The 16,156-nt window shown below is 47.4% G+C and overlaps 1 protein-coding gene and 1 long non-coding RNA gene across 2 annotated transcripts in view; one reads left to right on the top strand and one right to left on the bottom strand.

The window, feature by feature from the left end:
- CERS4 (ceramide synthase 4) overlaps positions 1 to 230 on the bottom strand; it is a 44,906-nt gene extending 44,676 nt beyond the window's left edge. The window contains exon 1 of the mRNA XM_064396512.1: positions 21 to 230. The gene's annotated coding sequence lies outside the window, so the exon portion shown is untranslated. The remainder of the gene's footprint in view (positions 1 to 20) is intronic.
- A 4,968-nt stretch (positions 231 to 5,198) lies between these two features.
- Positions 5,199 to 6,404, top strand: LOC135284801 (uncharacterized). Its single transcript, XR_010349943.1, has 2 exons — positions 5,199 to 5,348; positions 5,738 to 6,404. It is a non-coding gene; the product is annotated as an uncharacterized LOC135284801 (long non-coding RNA).
- Positions 6,405 to 16,156: the final 9,752 nt, after the last annotated feature.

Here is a 16,156-nt window from a genome sequence, read left to right as displayed (position 1 = left end):
GCTTATTGCAGTTCACTTACCCGCTCCTGCTGCTGGTGGCTGCTGCACTGCCTTACTTCCACATTTTTCCTGCCGTGAATCAGCCTGAATTGGTTGTCCTTGGATATCCTTACAACCTTGGGTGTGCAGAGAAAGTGGCTTATTGCCTGGTGCCAAAGTTCAGTATCTTGAGAGAAAGGTTCAGCTTTGTAAGTGAAGTAGAAAGAGGAGACATGCAGACACCATGGGCACTCTCAGATATCATGTGAGCCCCTCCCCCGGCTCTGTGGGGAGGCACATGGGAGCAGCTTTGTTCCTATTTTAGGCACAGACCTAAGTATTCAAGAGCCATTTGTACTCTCTGTGCAGCCTGGCAGGATTTGGGTTACAAGCCTCAAAGACCTGCTATTGAGTGTGCTGCTCCAGGGGATTACAGGCAGGAAAGCTGTCCCACAATCTCTGTCCTTCTTGAAAGGCTTTCTAAAGTATCCGACCGGTGGCTAATATTAGACACTGCAACTTCAGCAAGCAGTCCAGTGCCCTTTCTGTACTGCTTGGCTCTGCCCATACCCGCTGTGATTTCATCCTGTAGCACCATTCTCAGGGTGAATGTCAGGACCTCGGGACTCACGTCACTGGACACTTAAGGGTTCCTTGCTGATATTTTTGTTCAAGAGGGTGAAGTGTCCCAGGCAAGCCTGCTGGAGTGTCAGAACATCCTCCCCTTCCCTTGCACAGCCAGCACAGCAAAACTCAGGATGATATACCGAATAGCTGATTTTATTAGAAACAAAACTGACTTCATTTCCATTCATTTGCTTTTGAATTTCATTCACAGGTTCTCTGACACTCATACAGGATACTGAGATGAATGTGTGCGAGTGGTGTTACTTGAGGTAACACCACAAGCAGAACACTACCTGCTGAGTCCTCATCACGTCTCAGCTCTTCATGAGTTGGTGGCCATGTGCTACCATGGCATTTTGTGTACACCTTTCATACCCACGCCGAGGCTCTTGCTCCAGAGAGTGCCAGGGCTTCACCAAGCCTTGCAATGGCACTGGTGGGACCCTGCAGCCCTGCAGCCAGCCTTAGGAACTGAACAGACTAGAATATTCCAGTTGGAGGAGACCTACAACAAACATCTATCCACCTGCCTGAGCCCTTTAGGGTTGACCAAAAGCTAAAGCTTGCTCCTAAGGCCATTGTCCCAGTGCTTCTTGCCTCTCAAGGAAGCCCCTTCCAGGGTTTGTTGACCCTTTTCATATGGAAATGCTCCCTCATGTTCAGTCTGAATCTTCCCTGGAATGGCTTTGAACCATTTCCAGGAGTGCTGTTCCTGGATCCCAGGGAGAAGATCTCAGCACTTCCCTCTCCATATCCCCTCCTCAGGAAGCTGCAGAGAGCAACAGTGTCATCCCAGCCTCCAAAGGAGACAAGACCAGATCCCTCAATTGCTCCTCAAGGGCAGGCCATCCAGCCCAGCCAGCTTGGTTCCCCTCCTCTGGACTTATTCGAGGACCTTCACATCCTTTTTAAATTGTGGGCCCCAATTTATGGGATTGTGTTCCCATTCTATGGGGGGACAGAACAGGAATGCAGTTATTACAGCTATAGTAAATTGTTTCAGGATTTGCTATGCCAACATTCATTTGCAGTGCACAGCCCTTTGCAGAGAGGAGAGGATGGTCTTAACATGGTTACCAACTTGTTTTTAAATGTAATTCAAAGCATAGGTTTCAGCTCATATATCCTGTGTCATTTGCAATCCTTGCTGTTATAGACTGGGGGCACTCAAGAAAAGGGAATTTATCTCTTTTGTGGTTTGACACTGGTTAAGACACCAGGCACCCAAGAAAATCATAATGAAGGGCTCATGAGCTGAGATAAGGATTGGAAGAAAACACTCTAAGGGCAAAACAGGCTCAAATTTAAAGGTATAAAGTAAATTTAATATTAACAGAGTCGGAGGAGGATAATGAGGAGTAAAAGAAGCCTTTCAGTTTGTCACTTGAGATCTTTCTACAGTTTGCTTAGGAAGAGGAGCCTTTTTCTTCTGCTGTGCCATGGGGTCTTTCCGTGGGAGACAGTTCTTAGTGAATGTGGTTCAGCGTGATTCTAATTTCACAAGTAGAAGTCCTGCCCAACTTGCTGTAATGTGAGTCCCTCCCACAGGAAAAAGAGTCTTCCCAAAACTGCATGTCATGGGTCACTAGTCCATGGGATGTAGTCTTTTAAAGCTAGGCTGCTCTAGTTTGGAAGCATGGGCCCTCTCTCTTTGTTGAGGTCTCCCACTAGACCACAGCTTTTTTAGCATCCACCAGCTCCAGCGTGAGCACTTTTTCTCATGGGCTGTGAGTAGATCTCTTCATCCCCCATGGACTTCATGTATGTATTACAAGGGGACAGTTTTTATCACCACAGTACTCACTACAGCTTGCAGAGAATCTCAATTCCAACACTTGGAGCACTTCCTCCCCTTCTTTCTTTCCACTGACCTTGGTGCCATCATGTTCTTTTTCCTCGTCTTCACTTCCTCTTTCTCTGACTAGGGGGAAAAATCTGCTGCTCATAAGTACCACTGCCAACAAATCCCACAAATTCAAAGATTCCTGCAGGATCCCACAGTGCTGAGGAGTTGATCTTGCCTAGGTTCCACACTGGGAATCACTTGCCATGCTTCTGCTGCCAGCCATGCGGCTCTGCTGCATTGCACAGGCAGTGGTGGCTGCTGCAGCACTGCACCATGCAATGCCTGTCCCCATGCAGGGCACTGGGAAGGGGAAGCCAGCACCGCCCCTGCCCTTCTGCCCATGGCACAGCTGGCTAGGAGTGGCCAGGTGGGCAAGGCTCGCTGCGGGTTGTGCCAAAACGTGGTGGCTGTGGGGCCACACCCAACACTGGGATCGCCACCCCTCGGAAAAAACTTCCCACATGCCATTTTGATTTCCTTCTCAAATATGTCACCACAGAGTGTTACCAGCCTCTCTAACTGGGTCAGCAGCATGTCCATCTTCAGAGCCATCAGAGATTGGCTCTGTCAGACATGGTGGAGCTTCTGACAGCTTCTCAGAGAAGCTACTTTTCCAATATTAAAAGCTACTTTTGTGGCCCTTCTCCGATACTAAAAACTAGGCTGTGCAAAATCAGCCAGTTTCTAGCCTTACTCTCACAAGCATGTTGGATCTATCAGACCCATGTTTGGACATATGGAAGGATCTGTGTTGTGACACTGAGTGTGTGTCATGGCTAAATCCCAGCTAGTAATAAATACCACACAGCTGCTCCTCACCCACCTCCATCCTGCCCCTGCTGGGAAGAATCAGAAGGAAAAGTTAAAGCTCATGTATTGTATTTGCGGGGTGCCCTCATGGCAGGAAGGAATAATGAATCTGACTCCATGTTCTCAGAAGGCTAATTTATTATTTTAAGATACTATCTTATATTAAAGAATACTAAGCTAAATTATACTAAAGAATACAGAAAGGATACTTAGAGAATGCTAAAAAGATAATAAAGAAAACTCGTGACTCTTTCCAGAGCCCTGACACAGCTTGACCTTGATTGGCCAATAAGTCAAAACAATTCACATGAAACCAATGAAACAATCACCTGGTGGATAAATAATCTCTAAATACATTCCAAAGCAGCAAAACACAGGAGAAGCAAATTAGATGAAATTGTTTTCCTTTTTCTATGAGGCTTCTCAGCTTCCCAGGATAAAAATCCTGGGTGAAGGGATTTTCAGAAAATATGAATGTGACACTCATGGGCTGAGAGAAGAACAGTTTAACAATTAAAAAACCCAAGAAAGAGCCCCACCAGTAATAATAAACCCAATACTAATAATTGCTGTGAAAAGGAGATGGATAAAAGGCAAGAGAAACAAATTAAGCCCATTACAGTTGCTCACCATCCACTGACCAATGCCCAGCCCATTCTTGAGCAGCAACCAGCCCCTCCTGGGCAGTTCCCCCCTGTTTACACACTGGGCAGAATGTTCTGTGTTGTGGAATATCCCTCTGGCCAGTTTGGGTCAGCATTCCCAGCTGTGCTCACCCCAGCTTCTTGTGCAGCTCCTCACTGGCAGAACATGAGACACTGAAAAGTCCTTGACTTGGGGTGAGCTGAGAAACAACAAAATCAGTGTGTGATCAACATTATTCTCTTCATGAAAAACCACAATGATGTACCAGCCATTGGGAATAAAATTAACTCTGGGAGCCATTGTGCAGCTGGAAAACTGTAGCAGCGGGGAACAAAGCAACAGGGACCCCCTTATGCATCCAAAGGAGATCGCTTTATTGTAGAAATCATCCTCTTTTTATACTGTGAAAAATACCAATCACTTGTTTTAAAATTTTAAAAGTTTAATAGTAATAAAATACTTATAAAAATAGTAATACAGATTACAGCAATAAGGATTTGGACAATCAGAGTTAGGACAATAAAGGGCAATAAAAAAGCAAAGAATTACGAACATTTGGATGCTTTCCTTAAAAAAGCATTTCCGCTAACAAAGGATTAACCCTTAAAAACAATAGTCTGTTGCATATTCATATATCTCATACATGATGCAAACATTCCTTTCAAACTAGGGATTTTTCTGTTTATTGTTAACCTCTCCCCTTTTGCTTGTAAATATTTTTTTTTCCCATGGAGTCTGAAATGAGGTAGAAGAAGCCTGGTTCTTCCCAATAAGGAGGCAATAATTCTTCTCTTTGGGATTTTAGTGTCTTGTTGCTGTTATCTCTGTGCAAAGATTTTCTTGATTATCTTATCCATTCCTTGAGCCACTTAGAAAAGTATCTTACATTGTATAGTTTCTAGTTTAATATTATGTTGTATCCTAAAACTATATTTAACACACTACTTTAAAGGATTAATACAGCACAGCTTTCTAACATAATACATATAATATTCATTTTAATATTTGCAAAAAGCCAATCATATAATATGCATTTTTCACATATACCTTTAATTTTAACCCGACATAACTGAAACCAAACTGAGACTTAACAGAATTTAACAGAAAGAAGACACCCATTGGCTAGCTCAGCTGCCATGCTGCTGACCATGCATCCTACCATCCAATCAGCTTCCTGCTCGTACACTGTCCATGTGTTCCTTCAGCCAATCAGATTCCTGCTCATACACTGTCCATGTGTTCCTTCAGCCAATCAGATTCCTGCTCATACACTGTCCACGTGTTCCTTCAGCCAATCAGCTTCCTGCTCATACATGGTCCACGTGTTCCTCCAGCCAATCACAATATCACGTCCAATGCCTGACTCCACTCCCGGCTCCTCTCGCCCTTTAAGGGACTGCCCCATCCGGCCTGTGGCTGTACATTTCCACTGGGCCTTCTGGTGAGCGTAAGCTGTAACTACTCTAATAATTATTACCCCGTATCCTACAGAAAACTACCACACCATTGCCATCACAGAGACAATCTCTGTGATATATGGGATAACTGACATGACTGGAGTGCTACAAGGGGTGGCTGCAGATTCCAAAGGGACAGGCAAAGAAGTAACCAAGTTGGGGTAACCCTGTGTGTGAGCGGGTGTTTTGACTGCCTTGAGCTTAACGATGCCAATGATAAAGATTAAATGCACAGGTTTATAGTTAAGGATTGGGAGAGGAATATTGGCCATCATAGACAAACCAACCAGGACGAAGAGGCAGACAAACCATTCTATAAGCAGATGGAAAAATCCCCACAATCGCTGGTTCTTGTTCTTGTGTGAGACTTCAGCTTACCAGATGTCTGCTGGAAATACAACAGTGGAGAGAAAAGAGTCTATGAGATTCCTGGAGTGCATGGAAGAGAACTGCCTGACACAGTTGGAAAGTGAGACAACCAGGGAAGCTGCTCTGCTGGACTTGCTGTTTGTGAGCAGAGATGGACTGGTGGGGGTCATGACCGCTGAAGCCATCTGGACACAGTGATGAAGAAGTGACAGAGTTTTTGATACTGGAGAAATAAGGAAGGAGGACAGCAGAACTGCCACCCTGCATTTCTGGAGAGCAGACTTGGGTCTGTTTAGGAGACTGATTGAGAGTCCCTTGGGAAGCAGTCCTGAGAGGCGAAGGGGTCCAGGAAGGCTGAACATTCTTCAAGAAGGAAATCGTCAAGGCACAAGAACAGGCTGTCCCCATGTGCTGAAAGACAAGCTGGTGAGGAAGAGACTGGCCTGGCTGCACAGAGAAATTTGGCTGGAACTCAGGGAGGAAAAGAGCATTTATCACCTCTGGAAAAAGGGGCAGGGAACTCAGGAGGACTATGAGGATGTTGGGAGGTTAGGCAGGGAGAAAGTTAGAAGGGCCAAAGCCCAGCCAGAAATTTATCTGTCCCATGCTGTAAGAGATAAATGGATAGTTTTCTACAGATACATTATGAAATAAATGGGCAGGAGATCTTTCTCCTTTTTAATGCCTTTATTAAGAAGAATCAGCTCAGGTGGGGAGAAATCAACGGGTTGTGCCCACGCTGCCGCTGCTCCCAGGTGTGGCACGGAGAAGGAGGGTGATGCAGCTTTGTCCGCTGGTCTGCAGGCAGAGCTGGGGACTCTGTCCTCACGGGAGAGTAGCAGATTCCTGGCTTGTTTGTCTAACACTCCGGGGCATCTCTTTAATCAGCATCTTTTCAGGTTAGGGTGAGAAGCAAAAAGGGTCCAAGCAGGTACGGGACTATGCTCCCATCCTTAGACGTCACTTAGGTCACTTGTTGGCTCGTAATTTTAGGGGTTTTTCCTGTAAAAACTGTAAAAATTCTGGGCGCAATGCATTTCTCATCTGCATAGTGGCTCTGATGTCACTCCTATTCTCTTCATACCTGGAGGGTCTGTCCTGGTGTCCCTCCCTGGCAAGCAGCCAGCATCAGGGGGACAATGGTTAATCACCGGCCATTAACGGGTAATTGAAGAACTTTTCTTTGGCAGTGAAACTGACTTACAACAACTGGTCTGACTTGTTTTTAACTCTGCTACCTAAAAAAAATAGATAGCTTTCTATTCATAACACATTAGAAGGGCCAAGGAGACCCTCCATCCCTTCATGTGGTGAGAAGCATTGCCACAAAGGATGAAGAAGAGGCTGAAGTACTTAATGCTTCCTCTGGACCTGAGGCTGCTGGTCAAGAGCCACTGAACGTGAACTGGTGTGTGCCCAGATGGCCAAGAAGGCAAATGGTACCTGGCCTGTATCAAAGATAGCACAGATGAAGTTATTTGCTACCCCCTTAATGGTATAGTTACGAGCTGAGTTTGCACAATTATTGGAATTTTCCAATATTACTGAACGGGATGTGCCTTGGCTTGTCTGGCCCCTGCTGCTGAACCAAATAGTGGCAGCTGAGGTGTTTTGCACCCCAGAGACACTTTTGGCTAGCTGTGGGTCGCAGCTGGGTACATTGGGGCAAACCCAGGCATGCCCGAGCTCCAGTGGCGGTGGGATAGAACTTCCTCTTGCAGAGGGTCTGCTCCACAGGTTTCCCTGATGGAGAAGCTTTACGGCGATGGTGAAGGAAGGAACTGGTCCTGATGGAGGGTTTAATCCAGAGTTTTTATTCTGGGCCGCATGGCCTCTGAATGTAGCAACAGCTCCAAGGACTCCCCAAGTGTGTGGCTTGCTTCCCTTTTACCCAGGGGAGGCAGGGAGGGGGGAAACCCAAGGACCACCAGCCAGGTACGGGGGGGAGGAGATCTTAGGGAAAAAAGCACCTGGATGCTCCAATGCCCCCCAGGGGGTGGAGAGCATCCTTTGAATCTGCCAGTCACTCGATGCTCCTCTGGAATTTCTGGGTTGATAGACCGTGCCCAGCAGGAGTCAGGGTGAGGGAAAGGAGAGGTGATTGACACACCACCTTGGGAAGGAAACTTCAGGGAGAAACCAGGGAAACTGAGACACACTGTTATGAATAGAAAGTTGTATTTTTTTTGAGTTTCAGAGTTAGAAACAAGTCAGACCAGTCAGACGTCTTTGGTTTCGCTGCCGGAGAGGGGCTCCTTAATTACCCGTTAATGGCCGGTGATTAACCATTGTTCCCCTGATGCTGGCCGCTTGCCAGGGACGGACATGGGGACAGACCCAGCATAGGAGTGACATCAGAGCCAGTATGCTGATGAGAAATGCATTGTGCCCCGAATTTTTACAGTTTTTACAAGAAAAACCCCTAAAATCACGAGCCAACAAGTGACTTATGTCACGTCTAAGGATGGGAGCATAGTCCCGTACCTGCTTGGACCCTTTTTGCTTCTCACCCTAACCTGAAAAGATGCTGATTAAAGAGACGCCCCGGAGTGTTAGACAAACAAGCCAGGAATCTGCTACTCTCCCGTGAGGACGGAATCCCCAGCTCTGCCTGCAGACCAGCGGACAAAGCTGCGTCATCCTCCTTCTCCGTGCCACACCTGGGAGCACCGGCGGCGTGGGCACAACCCGTCGATTTCTCCCCACCTGAGCTGATTCTTCTTAATAAAGGCATTAAAAAGGAGAAAGATCTCCTGCCCATTTATTTCAACACCATGACAACACACTGCAACACACAATTTTGTTGCAAATTTGATCCTTTCCTGCACTTGGTTCTGGTTTCTTCCAGCAGCAAACTCACTTGCATAGAAGAGGTCAGTTGGTCAAGTTCTCTTGAACATGTCTTGGAAGCAATCTGTCTTTGACATTCACTTATGTCAAATGCTATACCCCTCTTTGGTGTGCAGAGGGGCCACAACAAACCAGCTAAGACTCTTCCATTATGAGCAAAATGCCAGAACATTCCACCTTAGGCCATACTACCTCAGCCGTCCATTAAGAGCCTGTGGCCAGACCATGCCTAGAAGGCCACATTCTCCCACAGCCCACAGTTCACACTGAGGAAGGGTGGCAGTGGCTGCAGCCGGGTCAGGGGTCTGCACCCATCACAGAAACAGGTAACACAATTGTTGGTGGCTTGGCACCAGGTTAGCGGTTGACACCGTGATGTGGTGTGTTGGGGCTGGGGGCCTCTTGCACTCAGTCACCTTTTGTCCCGCTGGAGCGGGATCTGGAGCAAGCCCTGGACAACCTTGCGGAGAAGGAGGTGAGGAGGTGGGAGCTGGAAGCATTTTGAGTTGAGTTGGTGGAAGGGTGGTGCTGGACCCAAGAGCAGCACTGCTGCTCCACTGCAACCCTGCAGCTGATTCAAGCCTGGCTGATTATATTGAATGATCAGTATGAGAAGCTAAATTAAAACAGTCGGCAGCTGTTTCAGGAATTGGAATGGCTGGAAAGAGAAAGATCCAGCTCTGTCATTTCCAGGCTGCAGCAGGCTAATCTGGAAACAGGCAAGGAATCTGTCCTCCTGGAGGCTGTGAGAAAGCAACTGGCAGAGCTTTGAGCATTTGTAGCTTAATAGAACTATGATCCTCTTGATGGTCCCAATGAGTGGCCTGAACTAGAGCTTTCTCTCATTTCTGGACAATATATTTACATCTTTGGAGACACAGATGAAGGTGGTTGGTATGTAGGAGAGCTGCATGATGGCACAAGAGGATCTGTCCCGTCCAGTCTTGTTGAAGAAGTTGGAGTGATGGGCACCTGATGGCACCACATCTGATGGAGACCAACTGGTGGTCTCTGCAGAGGTTAATGATGAGAGGATGCGGAGGATGTCCAGTCTTCTTATATCATCCTGTTAAATGTTTTCTTAATGATCTGTGTCATCTCCCTGTCCTGTCTATATGTGAATGGAAAGGACAAGATGCATTCTGGGCAGGGGTATCAGAGAGCAGATTGTGGCAGTATTCAGGGAATCCATACACGTGTGTGCTTGTGACTGTAGAATGTCATGTATGTACCTACACTAGTGACCTCCCCTCTCTGCCAGCCCAGGACAAGGCACCAGGCTGGCTTCCAGCAGCTAGGCAGATCTGTACTGTCCTGAACTACAGCAGCACAGCAGGAGAGGTCCTGGGCTGGAGTGGCTGGAAGTTGTGGCTAGTCTTGACATCCCTCAAAACTCTGGGTGTCTGGGTTGCATGAGGGAAACTGAATCCTGCTTCATCCCCAGGGCTTCCAGCTGGGTATGAGATGCACTGCTTCAGCTGAGTCCCTGCCCTGCACAGGATTCAACTAACACCTCCCTGTCACTGCCTGTGTGTCCTTGTTTTGTTATGGGTCAAGGATACCAGAGACGAGAGGGAAACATTTACACCTTTTACAGACATCCACCTCTGATAGAACAAACTTGCTTTCAGAATCAGTCTGTCTCCTCTCTTTATATGATTGGGGATTATTTCAGTCAGCTAAAATATGATTTATTGAGGGTGACTCTGCTGCCCTTTTTCCACATTTCTTCACTTCACTAGGAGCTGTCAAACCTGGAGTCCCGGGACATCGCCAGGGAGGCCACAAGGGGCACAGAATGTGGCACCTTGGGCTGGCAGGGTGTGAGTCTAGGTGTGTACTCAGAGTACCCAGGGCTGTCCTTCTGAGCAGGGTCTGTGTGCTGCCTAGCAGGGTCAGTGCTCAGCCACGCCAGGGAGCTTCCCAGAGCTCTTTGGGGAGAAGCTGGGGGTGGAAGGAACCGCACTGGGAAGGACAGAGTCCTGTTTCTCTTGAGAGGGTGCTTCATGGGCCAGGGCTGTTCACAGCTCCACATCATCCTCAGGATATTTCCGATGGCAGTTTTGAAGAAGAATATCAAAGAAGAAGAAGAAGAATTTTGAAGAAGAATATCAAAGCAGGGGGAAGGAGTCTGTGCATTGTGTTTTCTTCTCTTGGTTCCCTGAATCGGCAGACTGCATTTTGGGGAAGGCACTGAGACCTCAGTTCTCATTAGGACTTGGCTGCACTGCTCCTGAGGCCCTGCACACACCTCTGTCCTTGGCAGTGTGCTACTGCCAGGAGGTCTTTGCAGGGCAGTGCTAGCACTCAGCAGGTGGGAAGGGGTCTGTGGACACTGACAGGGAGGAGCTGTAGGAACCAGAGACAGCTCGTGGCAGAGACATCTCCCGGCAGGGAGGGAGAGGAAAGGGTCACCTGAAATGCCTTGGGAAAGGCGATTCAGTCTCCTCCCTGCCATCCCCTGCAGTGCAGATGCCTTAGCCAGAGCAAGGTTACCTGACAGGAGAGACACCATGATCAGGCAGGGGATATTCTCAGGGCAAGCCTCACCTCCTACACTAATTTTTCTTTGCCTAAAGAATTGAAAGGCATTGAGCACTGGCACAGTGTAGCAGCATGGGGTTAGATGGTGGTTGCTGCTACATATACTTATTTCCCAATAAGCATCTCTTGTGGAAAAGCCTCTTGGGTAAGCATTCAGATAAAGCAGTCAAGTCCACACACACCACACTCACCACAGTTAGCTCAGTGAGGAGAGGCAGAAGGGCCTTTTGTATGGTCAGTTCCACTGAGGTTTATTACAGCACGCCAAAGGGGAGCCAGAGACAAAAGTCAGGACTGTGTGCTCTGCACAAGGTTAAGTAGGGGAGGGTACAGGGGCTGCACAAAGGGCAGGGCAAAGGGCTTTGGCTTTCAGGGAAGATGGGGCTGGCCAGCAGGGATACTACAACCAAGGAGGAAACAGGGAAAGGAGAAACCAGGGGAAGTTGGGACATATGGGGGAAGGAGCTGGGATGGATCTGTGTTAAGCAAGAGTCCTTGAGGAAGTCCTTTCCCTCCGCCCTGGTGGGGTAAACTCTATGGAATGTCTCTCCAAGACAATGCTCTGGGGATTTCCCTGAGGGGGAAAGATTCAGAGGATTTCACAGCACAGGTTGCTGAGGGCAGTGGTGAAGTCACCATCCCTGGAGGGATTTAAAAGATGCGTAGAAATGCCACTTGGGGATGTGGTTTAATGATGGTCTGGACAGTGCTGGGTTAACAGTTGGACTTGTGGCATTGGTGATCTTAAAGGTACTTCCTAATTTAAACAATTCTTTGCTTCTAAGCCCCTTGGTCTGTTCTCCCACCCACCAAAGTTGCTGCTGTTGAGGCCATTGGTACAAGGATGAGGTGTCTCCTCAGCAGCCCAACCTCTGATGAGGAGATACTCCCTTGTGCCCATATATTTTCCCTGACCTGCCTCCACTGGCAGCAGCATTGGGGTATTTGTCTGTTTCCCTTCTTTGTCATCATCTCATCTGCGGTCTCCTGGTGCTGCAAAAAGTGAGGCTGCAATGAGGTGAACCACCCTTCATGGAACCCAGAAGGTCCTTTGTAAGACTCCTTTCTCCAGGTTGAGCCCCTTGTGATTCCTCAGCTGCTTCTCATCAGACTTGTGCTCCAGCCCCTTCCCCAGCTCTGGAATGCTCCAGCCCCTCAATGTCCTTCTTGTCATGAGGGGCCCAAAACTGACTCCAGGATCTGAGGTGAGGCCTCAGCAGTGCCCAGCACAGGGGGACAGTCACTGTCTGAGTCTTGTTGGCCATGATAACCAGTCTCTAAATGCTTACTCATAAACTCTTGCCTTGGTCTTCATCCATCCCTGGGCACAGCTTGATCCATTCTAGTCCCTCTCTCATGTAAAGAGCAGTTCCAGCCCCTTGCCTTGCTGACCCGTCTTTCTTAGTGTGTATCCATCCACACCAGCATTCCAGTCATGCCAACTATCCCACCACATCTCTGTAACTGCAGTGGGACCATGGCCCTGTGACCACACACAGCTCCCTAATCCTTCCCAGGCTGTGTGCTTGGTCTGCAGGCAGTTCAGGGGTAATGGAGCAAGCAACCTTCCCAGGAGGGGTCCAAGAGGATACCCAACAGCCACGCATGCCCCTGAGATGGTTGGTCTTCTGCTCTCATCTTGGGAGGCCACAAAGGAGCATTTGCTACTGCTCTGGGGGTCCTGGCTCATTCCTTGGCGTGATGGTGGAAGTGGACCCAAGTCCTTCAGTTTAAAGCCCAGCTGTCCAAGGTGTCAGGCCTGCAGTCACATTCCCTGACCTCTTCTAGACATGTGGATCCCATCCCTCCCTAAGAGGTTGTAGTCATCAAAGAACGTCCTGTTATCATAAAAGTCAAACCCCCATGATGGCACCAGCCACAAAGCCAGAAATTGATTTGCATTACACATCTATTCCTGGCTGTCCCCTTTCCTCTGTTATAGATGAATACTCCAATTTAATAATTAAGAAAATTTATTAAATAATCAAAGTATAAATTTGCCCTGTTCAAGCAATTCAACTCTGAGCCAGGCGATCAGGGTCAGGGAGACTCAGGATTTGGCCTCTCTTGTACCAAAGTCCCCGTGGGTCTCCAAAGATCATTTCTAAGGGGTCCATTTTATACAGTCTTTCGGGCTCTGGAAGAGGCTCTTCTTTAGCATATTATCACATTTCCTGGAACCGGTGGATAATTGCTGGAATCCTGTCAGGTGAAAACTTTCCGAGATAAACTTCTGATGATGCCTGTCAGAATGCCTCCTGCTGGGGTCTTGTCAGACAAGAGAAGTCCCTTGGAATATACATCTCTGGAGACAGTCGCCTTCCTGGTGTTTGAATCTTTATCACTTAATTTATTACTGCTTGTTGCCACCATTGGTTTTAGTACACAAAATCCTTTGGTTTTAAATTTCATTTAGCACTAATTATTTTATACCATATATTACACCTCTAATGGGTGAAATGAAGGAAAAGATTACTCGGGCCCCAATATTTTTCACTTGGGCCCCCAGGGCTTTGTAATCTTTCTTGATTTTGCCCAGGTTCTGGCTTGTGTGTCATTCGTGCCACATGGAAAAGCAGCAGTGGGGAGCAGTCTGTGCTCTTGAGAGGGTGTGGCACCCTCTCAACAATATCTCAGACCTCAGCTGCCAGAAGGTAGGTTACCCCACATGGCTCTCTGCTGAAGGCCTCACGGTCCCTTAACAGAGCCACCCACTGTGAGACTCATAATTTCTTTTACGGTGTCCCCTCTGTGCTTCTGGTACAGTTTCTCCTTGCAGACTTGCTTGAGGGTGTCTAGAGCTGCTAAAGGGCTACTTCTAGGTCTGGTGTGGTGCTGGAGTGTAGGGATGTGCCCCCTGTTGACGGAGTGACAAAACTATCCTTTGTCCCCTCAAAATGAAAATAAGCCCAGAAGTTTCTCTCCTCAATTAGGTTGAAAAAGGCATCTCATAGGCTTGGGGGACTCCACCTCAAACTTAAGGATAGCCAACTGGATAGGAGCCAAAAAGTCCCGCCTGGAAAATTTACTAGAAAAAGAAGAGAACAAAGAAACAAATGGCTTTTGTGAGGTGTTTTACCAGGGGCAGGAGGGCCTCTTGCATCTGGATCAGTTTTCTCTGTAAAGTTGTTATTTTGCCTTTTATTAAAACCTTTTTGTTTCCAACACTGCAACGGAAGCCATCTTGCTGATTTTATGCCTTTTAACATAGCTGAGCTGTCTCGGGTGTGAAATAGACCTCTAAGAGTTTATGAGACCTGGCTCGAGGAGCTCCTGTTTCACTGGAGGGCAGAGACTGAAGCACAGTCCTGCTTCTGTGGGTCACCAGCTCTGAGGTGCCTCGTTCTCAGTGCCTGCCAGAGGAACATGGTTCTGAAACCACCTGTCCACATCCATCTCAGCTCCTCTAATACTAACTGTTTCCTGTTTGTGGCATAACAGATCATCAAACCTGTGCACCCCTTATGAAGGTATTTACCTTTTCTCCAGGAGAAAGGTCTGGCACTTGTTGCAACTCACCACCTGTACTGAAGTCTCCTTCCTTACCAGTTGTATCTGGGTGAAGCCTTCCCTGCTGGACACCAGTTGATTGGACTACCTGATGTAAAATCATGTCTGAGAAAGAACACACTGCTCTCCTCCCTTTGCAGGCAGAGCTTCCCTTACAGCAAATTAATCTGGAGTTACCCATCTCACAGTGTGGGATATCAGCAGGTCACAGGTGAACTCATCCCCAGGGTTTGTGCTGCTGGCAGGTGTGGGGACAAGCAGAGCCATGGACCTGTGTGACAGATGAAGGCAAGAGACACAAGCTAGATGCAAGTGAATTTATTTCATTTGCCAAGCTCACCAAATTTATATCCTTAGCCCAAAAGCTATTTTTAACTGCAAGCTTAAAACTAATCACAGTTCTACAATAAATCTAATCTCTTGACATCTTCCATTATTCTTTCCAGAGTCACAAGTCAGTAGAGCAGAAAAACTGTTTTGTTTCAGATTTCTTCATGTTCTGGTTGAAGTGGTTTCTTGTTCAGCTGGTGTAGTTTGTTCAAACACATGATGTTGCTGCCACTGTTGTTTCTGTAAACCTTTCCTTAGCCCAACAGACCTGCCCCACTGACATGACTTCATTGGCTCCAGCAGGATGCAGTGAGCCATTTTCTCCTAAGTGCCTGCAAGTCCCACAGGCTGAAAGGAGCAGGAGACATTGCTCAGAGACAATGATGCTGACACACATAACATATAAATGGCACCAAAGTAATTTCATTGTGTAGATTTAAAAAAAAAATCCCTGTTCCTGGAATATCTTTTCAGTAGAAGTTGTGTTCAACAGAACAAGGCGCGTTGACAACAAGTTGCAACTGGAGAAATTCTGACCAAAGACAAAGGGTTGGTTCAGACCCTTGAGGGAGATGCAGCATTGGACAGAGGTCCAGAGACATAACAAGACCTCTGCCCTGGGAAACCCTACACAACTCAGCTGAACAAGGTCCAAAGACACCAAAGGCAGCCCTCAGGTTAGCCCAGCTCTGAGCAGCTGGTTGCCACAGAAACCTCCACAGGTTCCTTCTAAACTCAATCCTTCTGTGAGTATGAACTCCCAAGTTCTCCTAGAAAAGCCTTATCTCACTCCCTTGCATTCATCACAGTCATATTTTGAGAGGTCCCAGGACCCAGATAGAGCCAAAAGTGGATTTTTTTCTCTCAGACAATTCTAATGGAAATGCAAAGATGGAAATACCCTCACCAACACTGAAAAACACCATCCATCCCTCTTTATAGTCCAGACAGATCCAGATCTGTTTGGGGGTACTGATTTCAGGAATGAGAGTGCAATCAGGAGAGGTGAGAGACAGGAAGTAGCCTGGCAACAGCCCCACTGCCCAGCTGCCTTTCTCTGGCTTAAATTCAAGCCAGAGAATATAATTCTTCTTTTTTACATCTTCTCTAGACACCCCCCACCATGGCCCATCCTCCTGCATCCATCACCTTCACCTCCCAGTACTGTCTCCCTGAAGGTGAAGCCATC

Source organism: Passer domesticus, chromosome 21, assembly GCF_036417665.1.
Source record: "Passer domesticus isolate bPasDom1 chromosome 21, bPasDom1.hap1, whole genome shotgun sequence".
In the NCBI taxonomy this organism is placed as follows: Eukaryota; Metazoa; Chordata; class Aves; order Passeriformes; family Passeridae; genus Passer; species Passer domesticus.
Note: the sequence above shows the minus strand (reverse complement) of the source record. Positions and strands in the feature narration are given on the sequence as shown.